A 17,507-nucleotide genomic window follows, 5' to 3' on the forward strand; every position below is an offset into this window, starting at 1 on the left:
AAGAAAAAGACTATAGCCTAAAACGATTAGTTTTCTTTTTTTTTTTCATGTGTGTTATACTTCTGGTAAATGCGCTTTTGACTGTTTCCTTACTCTCTAAGAACCAGTATGGAAATGCAATATAATTTGCACTTCTTTTCTGAACGCTTCAAATCATTTCCATGATTTGTACCAATGGTCTTAAACAGATCTGATTGTTCTGCATTATGTGGGAAGTAACTCTCTTTCTGGAGCTCATAATCAAATAAATTGAAAAAAAATGAAAAAAATGTTCTTCCTATTCCTGTTTTATAACAAATTCCTATCAGACATCAAGTCTCGCTCTGCAGATGAAAACAAAGCACTCATAAGTCAGGTAAGAAAAATAAGTACGTTGGATTTCACTACCAATCTCCAGAGTAACTTAAATTTGCCATTAGCAGTAAAGCTGGTTTTTTAATGGGTTTTATTTTGGTTGGAAGCCCACAATACGCTGTGGTGCTTCTGAGATTGCTTTCTAGAACAAGGCAAAATGCAGTTATGTTGGTAATTAATTTAAAGTGGTTTTTGTGTGCTTTGTATTTAAAACATTTTTTAAAAGTGCCCTTAGAATCTGCAAAAGTATCCTTCTGTGCATTGACAAAGTCTCACTTGACAGAATTGAAATCTGATCAAAACTTGGTTTCCACATAATAGCTGCCAAGTTCTTGTACCTTATTAGTTTAAAATATGGTATGGTGAATGGTTTGGAGAACATGGATGTTATTTTACTGTGAGGATGGCACCGGCTATAAACTGGAATTCACTTCCATACTAAATGCTTTGATTATGAGCAGTATTCTAAACACACAAACACCAAAATTCAAGGGAGAGAGGAGAGCAAGATCATTAACATTATTCTACAAGGCATCCAGAGCTTCTTTAAATTCTTCAATATTATATCCATTACAATTAGGTTGAACTTCAAAGAAGTTTTAAATAATTTGGCTACAGGTCATTAAGTTGACAATGTCACTGTGTTCTTGCTATCTCATTCACCTTAATTAGTGTGCTTTTATAAACGATGGTAACACTGTGTAACTAACTGCATTTGATAGCCACTGCCAAATGCTGGCTTAAAGTTGGTTTTGTTTTGTTTGGTTTTTTTTCTGGCTGTATCCTAGCTGAATAATAATCTGTATCAAGTTATTCTCGTAACAAGCCCATCATTGCTGTGGGATTTAATTTCTGAGACACATGCACTAAATAAATGTTTATATAGGAAAGAAATTAATGGATTGGGGTACCTGAAGGGTGTAGAGTGATGGTGAAAATGAAACTGTGGTGGATATATAAATTTTTTCTATTGGGAGAAATTCTACGTTCTTTTTAATGATTTTTTTTCTTTTGTCAAAAGAAATATATTAGGAATGGAAACCAGTCAAAAATTAAATCACTTCATTATTCTCACCTTTCTCATGATTAGAGTGAATATATGTATATGTGGTTATAATGTCCAGGCAAGGTGAATCTTTATTTCTTCATGTCTCTGCAGAAGGCTGGGATGATGAAAAATATATTCTGAAGTGTTGCAGTTATTCTTTTCACTTGTGGGTGGGTGGGTGTTTATTAAAGATAGAGCACAGTTCCATGCTCTAGCTGATACAACTTTCATAGAAATGCTGCTACTTTTCTTAAAACCATCCTTTTGTTTCTTTGGGACCTTTTCTAGACAGCTGCTGTTTGCATTTGAGATAGCTTTGGTTACATATGAAAGAAACATGATTTGCCAGTTCTTTTATTTTCTTATGTTTTGAATGCTTAGGCTGATGTTCCGGTGATAAAGTTACTTTTGATTTGTGTCTACAAACATCGTTTACATAAATTATCTCCACTGTTGTTCCTGTTAGAAAAAATGATTTGTTCAAAGACCATGAGTTCTAAGTTTCTGTAATAAGAGAAAGTCCAGAAGATGGAGGGCACATTGGGTTCAGTGTGATTTTAGGTTAGCTTTAATACTTTTGGAGTTCCTGACATTAATAAAAGAAAAAAAAAAAAAAAAAAAAGGAAGAGATCTGCATAATTAAAATACCATCTTGATCAGACTGTGCTGACAGACAGCACTGCTGTTCTAAATGTCCATCACTCAAAGAGCATCGTGGGAGTTAAAATGCCCCTCCACTGATTTAAAAAAAAAAGAAACAAGAAAACCCCAAACACCAGGTTTTAGGCTAGAAATAACTGCAAAGAATTAACCAATGCTTAAAATAAAAACACAAAAGTAGTATCCTTGAAGGATGATAAGGTGCAATTCCTTTACGTTACCATTTATGTTAGTATGGTTGTGTTGCAGGCTGTTGTCTAGTAACAGCTAATAGCTGGTGGGGTGTGTGTTGCTTCTCAGCCCATGCTGTGTCTGAAAAGGACACAGTTTCAGAGGGAAAGGAACAATAGTTGAATAAAGCAGACAAAACCTTTACAATACTTACTGAACTGTGATGCAGCATAGGAAGTATAAAATAGGGTATGAATACATAGGTATGACATACTAAAAACATATTGCAAGCATGTTTTAGCTAGTTAGATCATATCAACCACTGGTGATGCTTCATGACTGAACAAAGATGACAAATTAAAAATAAATAAAACTTGCTTGTAAAGCACTGAACGATACCCGATTTATAATCCAAAAGCCCTTCTTTACAGTTGGAAATGCACTCTCAGTGCTGGCAATGCATTTCATAACTCTTCTAACTAACTCTACAGGTTACAGAACGTAAATACTAGTGTCAAGCAACTTTTATATGCATTAAGCCCCCAGGCTTCCCCTACAAGGTGCTCTCAGTGTTGTCACTAAAGAATGTTTATCAGCTGTAGAAAACGTCAGTGCTGTTCAGTGCAGTAATTGAGGGCCTTTGGCTCAAAGATGATGCGTGTTGCGAGTCAGCGTGCATGTGATTTTGTCAAGGCTGGGTGGTACGTGGACTTTTAGATGTGTTTGCTGCCAGGCAGCATCATTTTTTCCACCTTTTGGCAATCCTGTCCTGCTATCAGTGCCTTTTACATGTGAACACTTTGAGGAGAAATGTTTACTTGAAGACTTGAGTTTTACTATGAAGGGTTGAGACTGCCTTTTAAAGGAAAACTGTTGCTCATTGTTACTTAGAAAAGCATTTAGTAATTGTTTACATTACATAAGTTTACTTTATGTTGCATGAAATCAATGAGAAAAAAAAAAAAAAAAAAGAAGGTTTCAAACCAAAACAAAAAAGGGAAAAGACAGCAGCTGTATTTTTGTCCTTTGATGAAGTGGCAGATGGTAATTATGTGGCAACATTGCTTTGTACATTCAAAGCAAACAAACACATACATCCATATGGGAAACAAATTTATGCTTTTACCTGTGACAAAGCAAGAAAAAGAATATGTCTGTTTTGGATGTGTATTATCTCACATTGTCTGGTACTATCCCTCAGCTAAGTGTACTGTGGGAGAGGTCATCAGTTCTGGTGGGATGTGATGGGAGATGAGGTGTGGATGCTGATCCGTTGCTCCCTCACATTTCTGCTGAAAAAATCATATATACCATCAATAAATCTGTTTAATAACTATGTTACTGTGCTGAAGAGGAAAAAAACAAGGAGGAAAATTTTGTTTTCTTTGTTGTATTGATAGTATTCTCAGAAATAATCAAGTCCCTTTTGTATTCTACAGAGCACTGTAACTCACCTAGGCTTCTATGTATCTGGAGAAAAACATTTGCTAAAACAGACTCCTGAAACTGAAATCAAACCAATCTTTTAGAATTTTGTAGTGTTGGAAGCCGCATAAGTATATATTTACAGCTATGAGAAATTCAAAATCATAGAGGAAGGGGTGAAATACAGTGTTTCTTTTCACGACTCATTAACCTCATTATGGTTAACATCTACCCTTGATTAACCTTGATTAGACGTAGAACAACAACATATCAAAACCGAAGTTTTTAGAGTTTGACGTATGTAGGAGATCTAGAGTTTTACTTTTCACAGCTTTGGACTACTCCATGTCACTTGAATGAAATCTTATCAAGTTGAGCACTGAAGTTCAGTGGGCATCCTGTAACATACGCTGCTCTTGGTTGGCTTTCAAAAACCGATCAGTTCAGCCTTCTTCACATCTAGTTTTGTAAAACAGGAGTCAATGCTTATTTAATTTAGAGTGAGGTTTGAGGTTTGTGTACTAAGGTGTATTACATTCCGCAAAGTACACAGATGCTATTTAATGGAAGATACTGTCATAGAACCAAACTATGTATATCTGTACGTGTATGTAGTTATCTAACAGATAATGGTTTGCTCTTGAACATTATATTTTACTTACTGGTTTTGTATGAAATCTTAATGATTTAGGTTTAGTTTTTATGCTTCTCTAACAGATGAATGATGAGAAGACAGACCTGGAAACCAAGATAGTTTTGAATTCTATTTTCTAACAAACAGTTTTACATGTAATATATTAACAGATTTCAGCTTTTATACAGGTGTGGAATATCATGTTAGTTGTACACTTAATGGCATACAATGTAGAAGATAAAATTGCATACCATGCAATTTTTAGATAAATAAGATCAGATGTCTACAAATCACCCTCTGGAGTATCTCAGATTGCTAGCACTGTCTGGCCAAAAACCCGGGAGAGAAGACAGCTGAAATAAAACATGTCAGTGGTACATAATAATGCAGAGCCAGATCAAATGTTAGATTCCATACTTAGCCTGTAGTACGGAGAGAGAATTTACTCAAAATAACCAACATAGATATATGTTTCTAATCAGAGGAGTAATTAAGGGACAAGGAAATCCTGGCTACTTTTCTGATTATAGTTTCCAATTTTTCCTATCTCTTTCCCTTGTGACTTCCTGAGCACGAATGTGGCTTCCTCTGGAAAGTTTGTTACCATGAAGCCTGCTTTAAACAAAGCAGGAAAATGGAAGCTTTCAGTTCAGTGCTTTCAGTAATGGTGCAGACTTTGCATAAAGCATCAGTCTGATTCTATGTTTATACTTTAGTAGAGAAGAGGAAGACTCATGCGATGTACTTTTTAAGCTACTTGAGAGCAGGTGTTTGCCACTGAATAAAGGCACATATTCTTTTTATATCAGAAATCATTACTTTAAAAATTAAAGTCATGCTGTTTGTGGAGTAAGTGTTACCCTCTTTAGTATATATCATGTCCACTTTGCTAGTATTCAAGCTATTACTGAACCATTTAGTAGCTCTCAAAACTGTTCTTTGGCTTGGCTATCCTCTAGTGTATGCTTAAGCAAATCAACTTTAAACAGAAACTGTAATATGCAATCCTAATGAAACAAAAAATCCAAATTAACTCTTCAGGAAAAATCTCTTGCTAAGAGCTCAGATATTTCTACCATTCCTGGATGCTGGGTGTATTCTTTGCAGCAGTGGTGTTCTAGAATATTTCTTACCATAGATAATGAAAATTTGGTGTATTCCTACCTTCATTATAAACTTATTACATTTAATAATATGTTTCTGTAGACACCACCTATTTAGGAATTAAAAAGTAGATAGAATGACTTTGAAGAGTACAGATAAATAAAGTAGAATTGGTTTCTGTTTGTGATTGTCAGGATATCTCACAAAACCAGGAAGGTGTCCCAGTTATGTATAAGGAAAAGCCAAATGCCGACAGACATTGGATTTGAACCCAGAATTCTTCAGGTTCAAGAAATGCTGCTTTTAGCTTTTAAATTGCCTCAGGTATAGAAATCACCACAAGAAAGAAGAATGGTTTGGGTCTTGATGTTCTGTACTGTTAGTCCCATACCTGATGAATATTACTTTTTTTTTTTCCCCCTAGTACTGTTACATCTGTTACATTATCAATTTTATATTAATCAAACAACAGTCAAATTGTTTGAGACCACTTCTAATTTTACTGGTCTCAACTTTAGCATGCTGTATGGGGTCTATAACTCACAGTTTTCATAAGTGACCAAATAATACAGCAGTACAGCATAACTAAAAAGACAAAAATAAGCAGAAGCCTGACTTAAATTAGAATGAATTCACTGGTAGGGTGAGAAGAGAGCCTGATTTTGAAAATGAGTGACTAATGAAGAGCTGTCTCACTGAAAAAATTTAGACCAGTTTAAACAAGATGCTAAGTATTATGGTACTAGCAAAACTGGATGAATGTATATAGACCAGATTGAGAAACTTTGCAGTTGCCTGAGGGATATATTAATTGTAGCACCGAGAAGGTTTTTTTTCTGTTGTCAAGTTAATAACAAATCTAACCCTGGCCTGCTGTTTTGTCCTCTGAAAACGTTGATACACTGATGAAAATAATATCCATATATATGAAAGACACTGTAATGTAGCAGAATTCTGGTATTTCTGCTGTTTTCAAATGGTAACTTGTGGCAACATCAGCATTAATCTTCTAAATGTAAGTTGTTTTCATTGCAGTTGAGGTATTACAGTTACTGTTTCATAAAATGAGGAACATGGCAGCATTATTGTCCTTTATAAAAATGTCCTGTGAATTCCATTCTTTCATTTTATTTTTATTTCTCATAAGGGTCAAAACTGGGGGGGGGGGGGGGGGCAGTTCCATAAGCATATATTAAAATAGTAAAAAAATGAGGATATATCAGTGTTTGTGCTGACATGGACCTTCAATACTATGCAATGACCTTAGACTTTAGAAGCTCCTTTAATTTCTCCATAGGGAACATTTTTCTGATTCCTGGATGCTTTTAATTGCAATCTAATTTATCCTTTGCTACAGGCCTTGCAATCATTTCATCACACTGCTGAACTGCTGACTTAACAATTGATGCCAAGGAGTCTGAGGGGGTTTAAGATGATGGCTGCAGGGGCTCTCATGTATTGAACGTTACCACACTGTCATTGAATGTCCCTCAGAGTCAACCTCTTATGCAGAGGTCCAGTGATAACTATTGCTCCTTTTTTTAAATAAAAAAAAACCCTGCCTGCATAACCACTGCTGTGTAGGCCAGGAAGAAACATTTACATAACTTTTTTTTTTTTTTTTTTTTTTGGCTGATAAAATGCTGCTTCTTGTAACTGAGAAATGACGACAACAGCCATATTCAACTTCTTTGAATTTGAAAATTCTTCAATTTTCTTAATGGAGGTGGTGTAATAGCTGAATTACGAATGATGGGAGTCCTTGTGCTCCAGGGAATACCAACTGGTTAAGTAATGGCAAGCTGTGGAATGATTGTGTAGTTCACCAGGGTGTGTCTTCTTTTTCTTGTGTTGGATTTGATTAGTAAACCTCAGACTAGAGCTGTTTAGAAAACAGAAATTCTGGAAGTTGAAGCATGTTTTGCCATACATTCTCCATCAGCTTGTACTTGAAGGACCGTTCTGCTTGAAAATTTCCTCCTTATAAGGACATTTTGAAAAGATGTTTCTTCTCTTATCCAGAGTTTGGAAGCTTTTTCATCATTTTGTACAAATGGTATAAAGCTTTGCCTGAGACACTGATGTTAACGATTTATTCTGAAAGTAAGGGGTTGAGGTCACAACTTTTTTTGACTTTGAGTAAGTGGTTTTCAAACTAAGAAACATTGCTCAATCAATAAACTGGTTCTGTATGCAAAGAATAAAATTCTGGCTAAGTTGTCTGTTTCTGTAAAGTATGGAAAAGACTGAAGGAAAGGTTACCTGATTACCTCTTGCAGAGGTCTGCGTTATTCATGTAAATTCACTTTCATCAAGTCCAATGACAAACCAATAATTCATAATAAACATATTTTGAAATGGAAATGGAATATGTTTCATTGAAAGAGCTGTGGGAACTCAGGTCATCAATCACTTCTCCCACAATACTAATTTTAAGCTGTCTGCCTAACAAGAAACATTACAGTGCAGTTGCATATTAAACAGTGCTCAGGGATGGGAAGAGCAGTGTGCATTTGTAAAGTCCACTGAAGCTGTTCAGTTTTATTTTCATTGCTTACTTGGTCATTATGAGTAGCTTACAGGAGTCAGTACAAACTCCCACTATTCCATGCCTCCCAAATTTAAAAATAATTCTCAAACAGCAATACTGATGTTTCTTTGTCCTTCACTTAGACTTCTAGACTGGATTTAGTGGAGATCAGTTTCTTACGTTACGTCACAGCAGAGTAGCTTTGACTTTTGAAATAATCACTGTACAAGAGATAGATCACAGTTGGACTGTCTGGCTTATGAATTACAGTGTTGTAAAACTAATTCTGTATAGCATTTGGTCCCAGCATGGGAAGCAAGAGTGACACAAGTGATCCATGCAGGGGCTGTGTCTTTTTTTTTACATTTTAAGAATAACTTCAGTATTATGATATCATTAACTTTCAAGTCAAGGTTAGAAGAGTCTTTGCTTAGCCTCTGCTTTGCAACGTGTAAAATAGCTCTTCCTACTTTTTATGGTATAATTCTAGCAATACTTAGATTTGATTTGTTCTCTTTTCTTTCTTCCTTTTTTTTTGGTTTGGTTTTTTTTTTTTAATAATCTAATTCTTCATTTCAGGTAAGATTGTGTTTTCCCCTTGGGGGAGAACATTGATCAAAAATAACTTTATCTTAAGAGAAATTACCCTCCTATCTCTGTCTTCACAATCAAGAGATTTTCATGCACTGATTCTGAAGGGATTAAATTAACCTCTGAATAATATTATGAAGTCTTCTCTGTATCCTCCTCCTTGCATATTTTTGTCCCAAGTACAATTATGATCTTTTGAAGCAAGCCCTTTTCTTTTTTCTCCAAACATGGGGAGTCTTGTGCTGTCACGCTATAGCACCACAGAAGGGAAGACAGCTGGAGAGAATATGTGCTTTACAAAGGCAATGTGCTTTTTCTTTCTTCCTCTGATTGGGTTTCCTGCAGTCGTCCTTTTCCTGTCCCTTGCCTGATTTTAATAATGAGATTTAATAGGGTTGCAAAATTTGTGGCAACAAAGATGGATGTTAATTATGCCTCTCCTGTCTTCAAATTAATTATCTTGTGGCTATCTAGGCTGTGATGCTGTTGGTATGTTTCGACTTCTGCACAATTATATGGTCTTATTAGACCAGCTTTGATTCTAGCACAGACTTTTTGTGACATTCCTGATCCATGGCCCCTAAGCCGCAGTCTACAAACCCTTTCACTGAAAAACCTGTAAACAATATTAAACACATCTAAGGTGTATATATAAACCATTCTTCATGAGAAATATTAACTTGATAAATATATATATGCACCAGCACATATAATGTGTGCATCAAACTTTGAATGTGTTTGCCAAAGGTAAATTTTTGCTTCTGCTTTTTAACTTCTTGGACTATATGCCAGTTCAACTCTGCTTAGGTACAGTGCAAGGCAAGGTGCTGCTGAGTTCCTTTTGGAGTTTTAAAATGCAAGCATGGAGCCAACAGAGATGATGGCACATGACTGTACTGCCTTCTCACTGCAACTGCTGATACTTGTGGGTGCTGCATTGCACCTTGTAGGCTGCCAAGCTTGGCGCTGGGCTCCCTGTCTGCCTAAGGATGGTTTTCCCTGCCTACGTTACAAGCTCCTGCTGTTGAAGATATACATTTCATTTAAATACAAATAGAACATTTTAATGTACTGTCATTTTTAGAGATCACTAAATGAATACTTACTGTCTTTACATATGAGTTATTTTCTTTGCACAGATTTCAAGAAATGATTTTTGTTCCCTCCAAAGTCAGCCAGCCCATTGCTGCAACTCATTTACACTTCTAATAAAGCCGACCATAAAATACTATGCATGAAGCAATCAATGTTTGATACAGTTAACATTTCTTAAAGATGAAATATCACCTTCTATAGTAAGATCTGAAGGGTTTATATGGAAATTTATAGCTTTATAAATTATATTTTCTTGCTTTGTTTTCATCATTGTTATCTTCTTTAATTTGTATTGTGTACTTCTGTCATGAATGTAAACTTACACACAAGGAAAAAAGTGAATAAGATCTTTGTCTAGTTGAAAGTCTGATTAAAAATGACAGAAAAATCTACAAAGGGAAAAGCATTTAGCCACATTTTGGAGGCTTAGTACTGCATATCATTTCTTTTTGGTGCTGATCAAGCCTTAAGGTTTGCCCAATGGAAAAATCTATTGCAATCCATCCAAAACAAAAGCTTGACACTAAGCCCTGTTTTTTCAGCACCTGAAGGATCTGTTCTCTAAGGCAGTTTGGAATCTTTTTCTGGTTCTGCAACAAAGTATTCTTCATATACTTCGGCTGGCATTACATCTTTGGCAATGAGATGAAAGTATGCATAAAAGCAATCTGAAAAATGCTATATTATCCATTTCACATTGAAGTCAGTGGGAACCCACTTAGTTTTGTACTGTAGCTTGCTTAAGTATTGACGCTTTTGGACTATGAGCTGTGTAATGTGGCTTGAGAAATGCAAAGAAATGTATTACTGCAACTGACTGCTCATGGCATGGATGGGTGTGCGCTCTTTGGGCTTGGCCGTCCAGCTAGTTTTTTAGTTAGTGAAGAGTGATGGTGAATGGAGTTACAGCCCGTTGGCCGCTGGTCACAAGCAGAGATCCCCAGGGCTCAGTACTGGAACTAGTTCTGTTTAATGTCTATCAGTGATCTGGACGAAGGGATTGAGTGTACCATCAGTGAGTTTGCAGTCAACACTAAGTTGGGGGGGAGTGTTGACCTGCTGGGGGGCTGGAGGACTCTGCAGGGGGGGCTGGGCAGGCCGGGCCGAGGGGCCGAGGCCACTTGTATGAGGCTCAACCCGGCTCCGCGCCGGGCCCTGCCCGCGGGGCACAGCAGCCCCCCCAGCGCTGCGGGCTGGGGCAGGGGCCGGGAACTGCCCGGCGGGAAAGGGGCTGGGGGCTGGGCAAGGGCCGGCTGGGCAGGAGCCAGCAGGGTGCCCAGGTGGCCACGGGGGCCAGCAGCGCCCTGGCTCGTGTCTGAAGCAGCGTGGCCAGCAGGGCCAGGACAGTGCCCGTCCCCCTGCACTCAACACTGTTGAGGCTGCACCTTGAATGCTGGGTTCAGGTTTGAGCCCCTCACTACAAGAAAGACATTGAGGTGCTGAAGCGTGTCCAAAGAAGGTGAAAAAGCTGGGGAAGGGTCTAGAAAATAAGTCTTATGAGGAGCAGCTGAGGGAACTGGGGTTGTTTAGCCTAGAGAAGAGCTGGTCGAGAGGAGACCTGATCACTCTTTACAGCTACCTCAATGTAGGTTGTAGCAAGGTGGCGCTGGTCTCTTCTCCCAGTGAGCAAGCAACAGGATAAGAGGAAATGGCCTCAAATTGCACCAGAAGAGGATTAGATTGGAGATTAGGAAAAATTTCTCCACTGAAAGGGTGGTCAGGCACTGGAACAGGCTGCCCAGGGTGTGGTTAAGTCACTGTCCCTTGAGGTATTTGAAAGGTGTGTAGATGTGGCACTTAGGGACATGGTTTAGTGATGGACTTGACAGTGCTGGTTTGTCAGCTGGACTCAATGATCTTCAAGGTCCACATAAACAATTCCATGATCCCGTAACTGTCAGTTTGCAACAGTTTCAAAAATAGTTAGTTATTTTTGTAGTATAAATACTAGAACAAAACTAGACAATGACTAATAACTACTTTTCCTCCCTGATTTCTCGTTTGAAGTTGCTCTTGTAGTAGTGTGCATGATCACAGGAAATCATTGCGCCGTGTCTTTTACAAGCTTGATGGGCAGTGCTCCTTTCTGCAGAGCATTTATGATCTAGATGTAAGAAAGGATTCACCACTAAATAGAACATAAAATTGGAAGCAAAGGTTATAAAAAGATCTGATGTAGCAAATATCCAAGCCTTGCAGTTAAGTCAGTATTAATTTGAATTGGCTGTGGCAAAGGTGGGTTCCTCCCTTCCTCCTTCCCAGCACTGTATCAGAGCTGACTGGATGCATAACTTTAGGTGACTGTTTCTAGCAATTACAACTTTATATAGTTGGTTAAGGTGTCATGCCATGGGCCATAGATGGGGGATGGCTACAAATACAAGGCTGACATCTGAGTTCTTTGCAGTTATCTTCGCTATAATTCTTTACCAGTTGTCTCAGCTATAGTTAGAAATGTTCTGGTGAACATACACTGAAGTCTTTGCAACAGACCACTTTTTCTTCCCCCATCAGTGGGGAGTCTCAGAGCTTAGTTTGCAGTAAGGTGAGATTTAAATAAATTCTTTTCTAGAACTTCTGCTTAAAAATTGACAGTTTTTATATAGAATTTTCAAAAAAGCACTTCAAGATAGAATTAGTATTGCAATGCCCACCTACACTGCAATTTAGTACTGAGCCAAAATGAAATTCAGTGATTTAGTGCTTTAGATTTTGGGGAAATAAATTTTATTTCAGCCTTCTAAAATAATTTTTTTTTCTTCTGAGAATAATAATTCTTGCCCACCTTATGTGGTTTATAAACGTACTTTTTGAAAGTGTTAGTTTTCTCTTGTTGATTTTTATAGTTCTATATCTGTTGATTAATCTAATGTTTGCCTATTTGTGGGTCTGGGGGAGGTGGATGAAACCACTTTGCCAGAACATGCGATTCTGTGGAAACTGCATTAATTTTACTGAAAATTTATTTCGGGGGTCAGGGGGAGAAGAAATTGCTTTTTTGCAATTTTACTTCAGAAACAACACTTGCTGTATAATTTTTAAGAAAGTATATGGAATTCTAAAAAGGAAAGATTTTAATTGTTCTGAAAATTATTTATTCTACCCCCTCTCTCCATGAGTTTATTGTAAAGACTCATGGTTTTTAAATCTTTAAATTGTCATTATTCTAGAATTTAGTAGGTATTTTTGCTGTAGTATTAGTGCCTCTGCATATGATTCTGGTATCATTTGCAGAGAATAGATGATAATGCCTGTACATTACATTTTACTAGGTTTTTTAGGCTATTGCCTCAGTTTTCGGATTTTTCAATGTTTTTAGCATAATTTGACCAACGGTTAATTCAACTATTTGTACTTAGTGCTGCTTTGCAAGCACTTAAGAAGGCAGTGGTCACAGAGGAATGGGTTTTGTACTCAACTTTATTTCATTATTGAAGTTTACATTAAATGTACTGCCAATTCCACAGTGAGAAGGGCTGATAAGATCCATGGTAGTTTCCAGTAACAACTTCAAAACTGATACTGATTTCCATCATTTAGGCAGCATTTTAGCCCAGTACCTGGGTACATAGGGAGTCCTAATGACTTCAGTAAGATTTCTCATGACTTGGTGCACTGTTCTGTACTGGGACTTCAGAGGATCCTTCTCTTGCTCTTGCTGTCTATACTGAGTGCCATTCTGCCTGTGGTGGTTGTTTGATGAAGTAGTATGCCTCATGCATAAAAGAATATTTCTAGTCTAGAGCAGAAATTTAAAATTATATGAAATTAATCAGGCATAAAGAAATACAACTTTTCCTGTCTGCTGCTTGCTTTCTAGAAGAAACTGTCCATTATTAATTGTAAAAATAAGAAAAAAGTCCTGAGACACAGAAATACATATATAGCATTATGACTGCATCATACTGATACATATTTTAATGTACGCATGCCTGCTTATATCTATTTTTCTTCATTAGTGGTAACCCAGATAGATTATTGAATTGAAGGATGATTACCTCCTATTAAAAAACTTACACAGAGTGTAACATCAAATTTAGAGTAATGTCTCATACAGGTAGCTTGAGAGATGCACCTTTTTTAGCAACATGTTACCCTCGCTCCTTGTAAAAAATAATAATAGTAAGAGATTCTGTCTGCAGTAATGATCACTGGTTGATTCTGCAGTCACAAACAAAGCTGTAACACATGAATGATTCACTGCTAAAGTCTGAGGGCTTTAGGGCATTTTGCTCTACACAGGAGAGTTTAACAGCATCCAAAAGATGAAAAATAATCTTCTGAGAAGATGTGTTTTGCTGTAACAGTAAAGAGGTTTGTTGCTGCTTTGTATCTTATGAAGAGTTGTTCCAAGTACACATCTTGCTATCGTCCTGTGATTAGGTAAAGCTTGTTGTCAATTTGCAAAATAAAGATAGGGAATGTACATGTGTTCTTTTGAGAGGCATACTGCACTACATTTATTCAGCAAGATTTAATAGAAATAAGTTAAAAGTCACCTAGCATTATTATTGAACTTTACCAGGAACTTTAATTAGTTGCTGCTGCTCTTGGAAGAGCATCTAGTTATTGTTATTTGGATGCCTGTTCTGTCATTCACTGTATTCTTGTTTACTTGTAGTCCAAGGGAGATAATGTGATTGTATTCCCAAATCTGCAGTGATCATAAGAGTAAGGGTGCTTATGGATTCAGGGAGTTGAGCCCTTTCTGTGAAGGGGACTGAATTAGGCTTTAAGTAGTTGTTTTTGGGCTGGGTTGCAACATCAACTATTGGTGAGAGCTGAGCATGTCTGTGGAGCTAAAATCTTCACTGTAATGCTCTTGTTCCTTCACTGAACAAAGACGGTGAAAAGTTTTGAAGTATTAAACATTGGAATGACTCAGACATGATTAACAAACTCTCCTTGTCCTCAAAAAAAAAAAATCTTTTAACAATTAAAGCACGGGGAGGAGAAAAAGATAGGGAGTGATATTGTTAGGATTTACTTACACAATTAAAACCCCAGAAGTTTCTCTCAACAAATACGTATGCATGTATTTATTTGCCTTCTTCAATCTTAAATGTAGCCATTATAAATGTTTTTAAATATCCAGAAAACAGCAACAAAAATTATAACTTAAAAATCATGTGCTGACATACCTTGACTAATGACCTCATTGTAGAGGTCTGGATAGCTGCCAACCTTCTTTAGATACTCAGCAAAATAATTAGATTCTACATTGACCCAACTTCAGATATTTTTGAGGCCACACTATTGCTAGAATTCATCCACAGAAAGCCTATGGGAAAAGCACGTATCATCACTTCATTACTCTTCACATTTAAGGTTCAAACTAGGAACTAGGAGATGTCTTCTAAAATACTCTGGTTGTTTGCAGCACTTAATGTTAGTGAATAGCAAGTTATAGTAGCCTAAATGACAGGTAAATAGCTCAAACATTATTTCCAAGCCAAATATATTCTAATACTTAGTCATAATTGTTGAAAATGTTGAAGACTCTTCAGAGGGTACCTTTCATAAAAAAATAACTGGAAAACAGACTGTGAATTGCGTAGACAGAAATCTTTTTGTATGCAGTGAAATCTCCAAGGCTGCAGATGAACAAGCTCCTTTGGGTAGTCTAATGCTGTGCCAGGCAGACTACACAAAATGTAACGGAGTGATCAAAAAAGTGGCATATGAGTTTCAGTGTAGATAAATTTAATGTAATGAATCTGGAGAAAAATCTTATCTAAACCTGATAAGATTCTGACAGATTTCAGAAAGCAGAACTTGGGAGTCACTGCTAACAGTATTTGAAATCGCTGGCTCGGTGAATACCTGTTCTCAAAAAAGCCCTCAATGTCTTTGGCATTATCAGGAAAAGTATTGAGGGGGAGATAAATGCTGTTTTAAAACTTACACCCATATCTTGAGTACTGTAGAAGGACACAGTAGAATTAGGTTATAGAAGATCACAGATAAAATAACCATGAGGGTAGAAAAAGCTACCTTGTGCATAGAGGCTAAAAAAGCTGAATTTCTACAGTCTGGAGAGTAGAAGACTAAATAGGGGAAATTTGAGGATTGCAGAATCATAAAGACATTGAGTAAAGTAAATGCAGAATTGTTACTCGACAAATCTTGGTGCTAGAACTAGGAGACACTAAATAAAACTACTAAGAGATTAATTTAAAATAGATGCTATAAATTCCTTTCACACAGAAAACTCTGGAAATCTGTTGACATAGGAGGTTTTGGAGATGACTCAGCTGGTTCACAAAGGGATTGCAGTATTTCCTGGACAGCTAGCCCATGAATAGATACTAAAGGGAGAGAGTGGATGTGGGTGAGCATAATCCAGTGATTACTGATGCCTGGGGAGTGGATGAGGGAAATTAAGTGCAGATAGCTAGGTCTGCATGTGCTCTGCTGAAACGGCCTTTCCTCCAGCCCCCATTGTGCTCTGTTGGGTTAAATGAATTACGAACGTTCTGTCTGTAGAGTATTTGTGTGGAAGGGTTCTCTCCCCATCCAGTAGCTCAGGTCATACACACTGGGGAGAGTCCAGGTGAAGAAACTGGGTATCTGTTTCTGTCATCAACTTGTTCTCCCAGTGGTACAAAGGCCAGCGAATGCAATCTATTCAGCCATGTATATTTATAATTGCTTACTGTAACAAACGGCTATATACCAGGAAGTACAGAAATATCAATTTAATTTGTCTTAATGTAGTTACAGGAGGCTATTGGTTTTATCTTTAATATTAAATTCTGTTTTTGTGTAGAGCAGTCCAGGACCAGGATCAGATAACAGAAAGGTTGAAGATGCTAAATTAGACTTTGATTCTTATGATTATTATTTATCGACTTGTAGGATTTCCTACATCTGACCTTTTTTTCCACTTTTTAGTACCAAAGATTGTTCTATGCTTTTCTAACTTTGTGTGTTATATCTTTTATTTTTTTTAATATCCATGTGTGTTTCAATGTAGCATTGAAATACCATATTAACAAGTAATATTAAATCATCTATATCCGTTGTATCTGGTGGGTTGCAAAAAAGCCAGACTTTAAAGTACTTCAAAGTATTCAAGGAAATATAAATGAAGTTGCTATGTTTTGTCTAGTTACATCAGCTGGTTCCAGATACTGTGTTGCTTAACAGTCATTGCTATTTTTATCTTCTGATTTTTTCTCTTTTCCCCATTTTTCAGTTACAGTTGCATTTATTTATGTTGGCTTATCCTGAGGCCCATTTTCTTGCTTTCCTTTGTGATCAAGTGTGTTGCTATTGTTAGAGTTCTTGCACAGATACCTACTGCCGAGATGGATGTTACTGGCACCCAGAACAGGTTTATCTCTTTCCTGTTATGTTAAAATTATAATAATCTTTTTGGGCACTTCATTTATTCCTTATTCCAGCAATTTAAAGAAAACAAAGCCAGTAATGCGATGAAACTGAATTTCTCAAGGATGTCTGGGGAAGATCTCGTTGGATACTTATCAAAATCCTAAGAAACTTCTTTATAGCATTGAAATGAATGGCAATGGGTGTATCCCCTGTCTTTTTGATATTCTGAAAGTAATATACAATTTCATCTGTATACATGTATGTATTTCAGCAGTTAACTAGTGATTTGATCACTAGTAATTTGTGATGTTCAGGTGGGACATTTCATTTTTAAATTAAAGTTGAATGTTTTTCATCACTTGATACATTTTCTTCAAAGTCCTTGCAGAATGTATACAATAAATTGTTATCAAACCATCATAATCTAAGAAAAGAGCTTCACTGAAATGGTACGATTAAAATACTAGTTTGCTCAGTAGTCGAAGGTCAAAACTTCATAGTAAAGTGGCTATTGATACTATTTTTTAATAGCAATCTTCAGTCATTATATGTTAGCAATA

Source organism: Falco peregrinus, chromosome 13 (assembly GCF_023634155.1).
Source record: "Falco peregrinus isolate bFalPer1 chromosome 13, bFalPer1.pri, whole genome shotgun sequence".
NCBI lineage: Eukaryota > Metazoa > Chordata > Aves > Falconiformes > Falconidae > Falco > Falco peregrinus.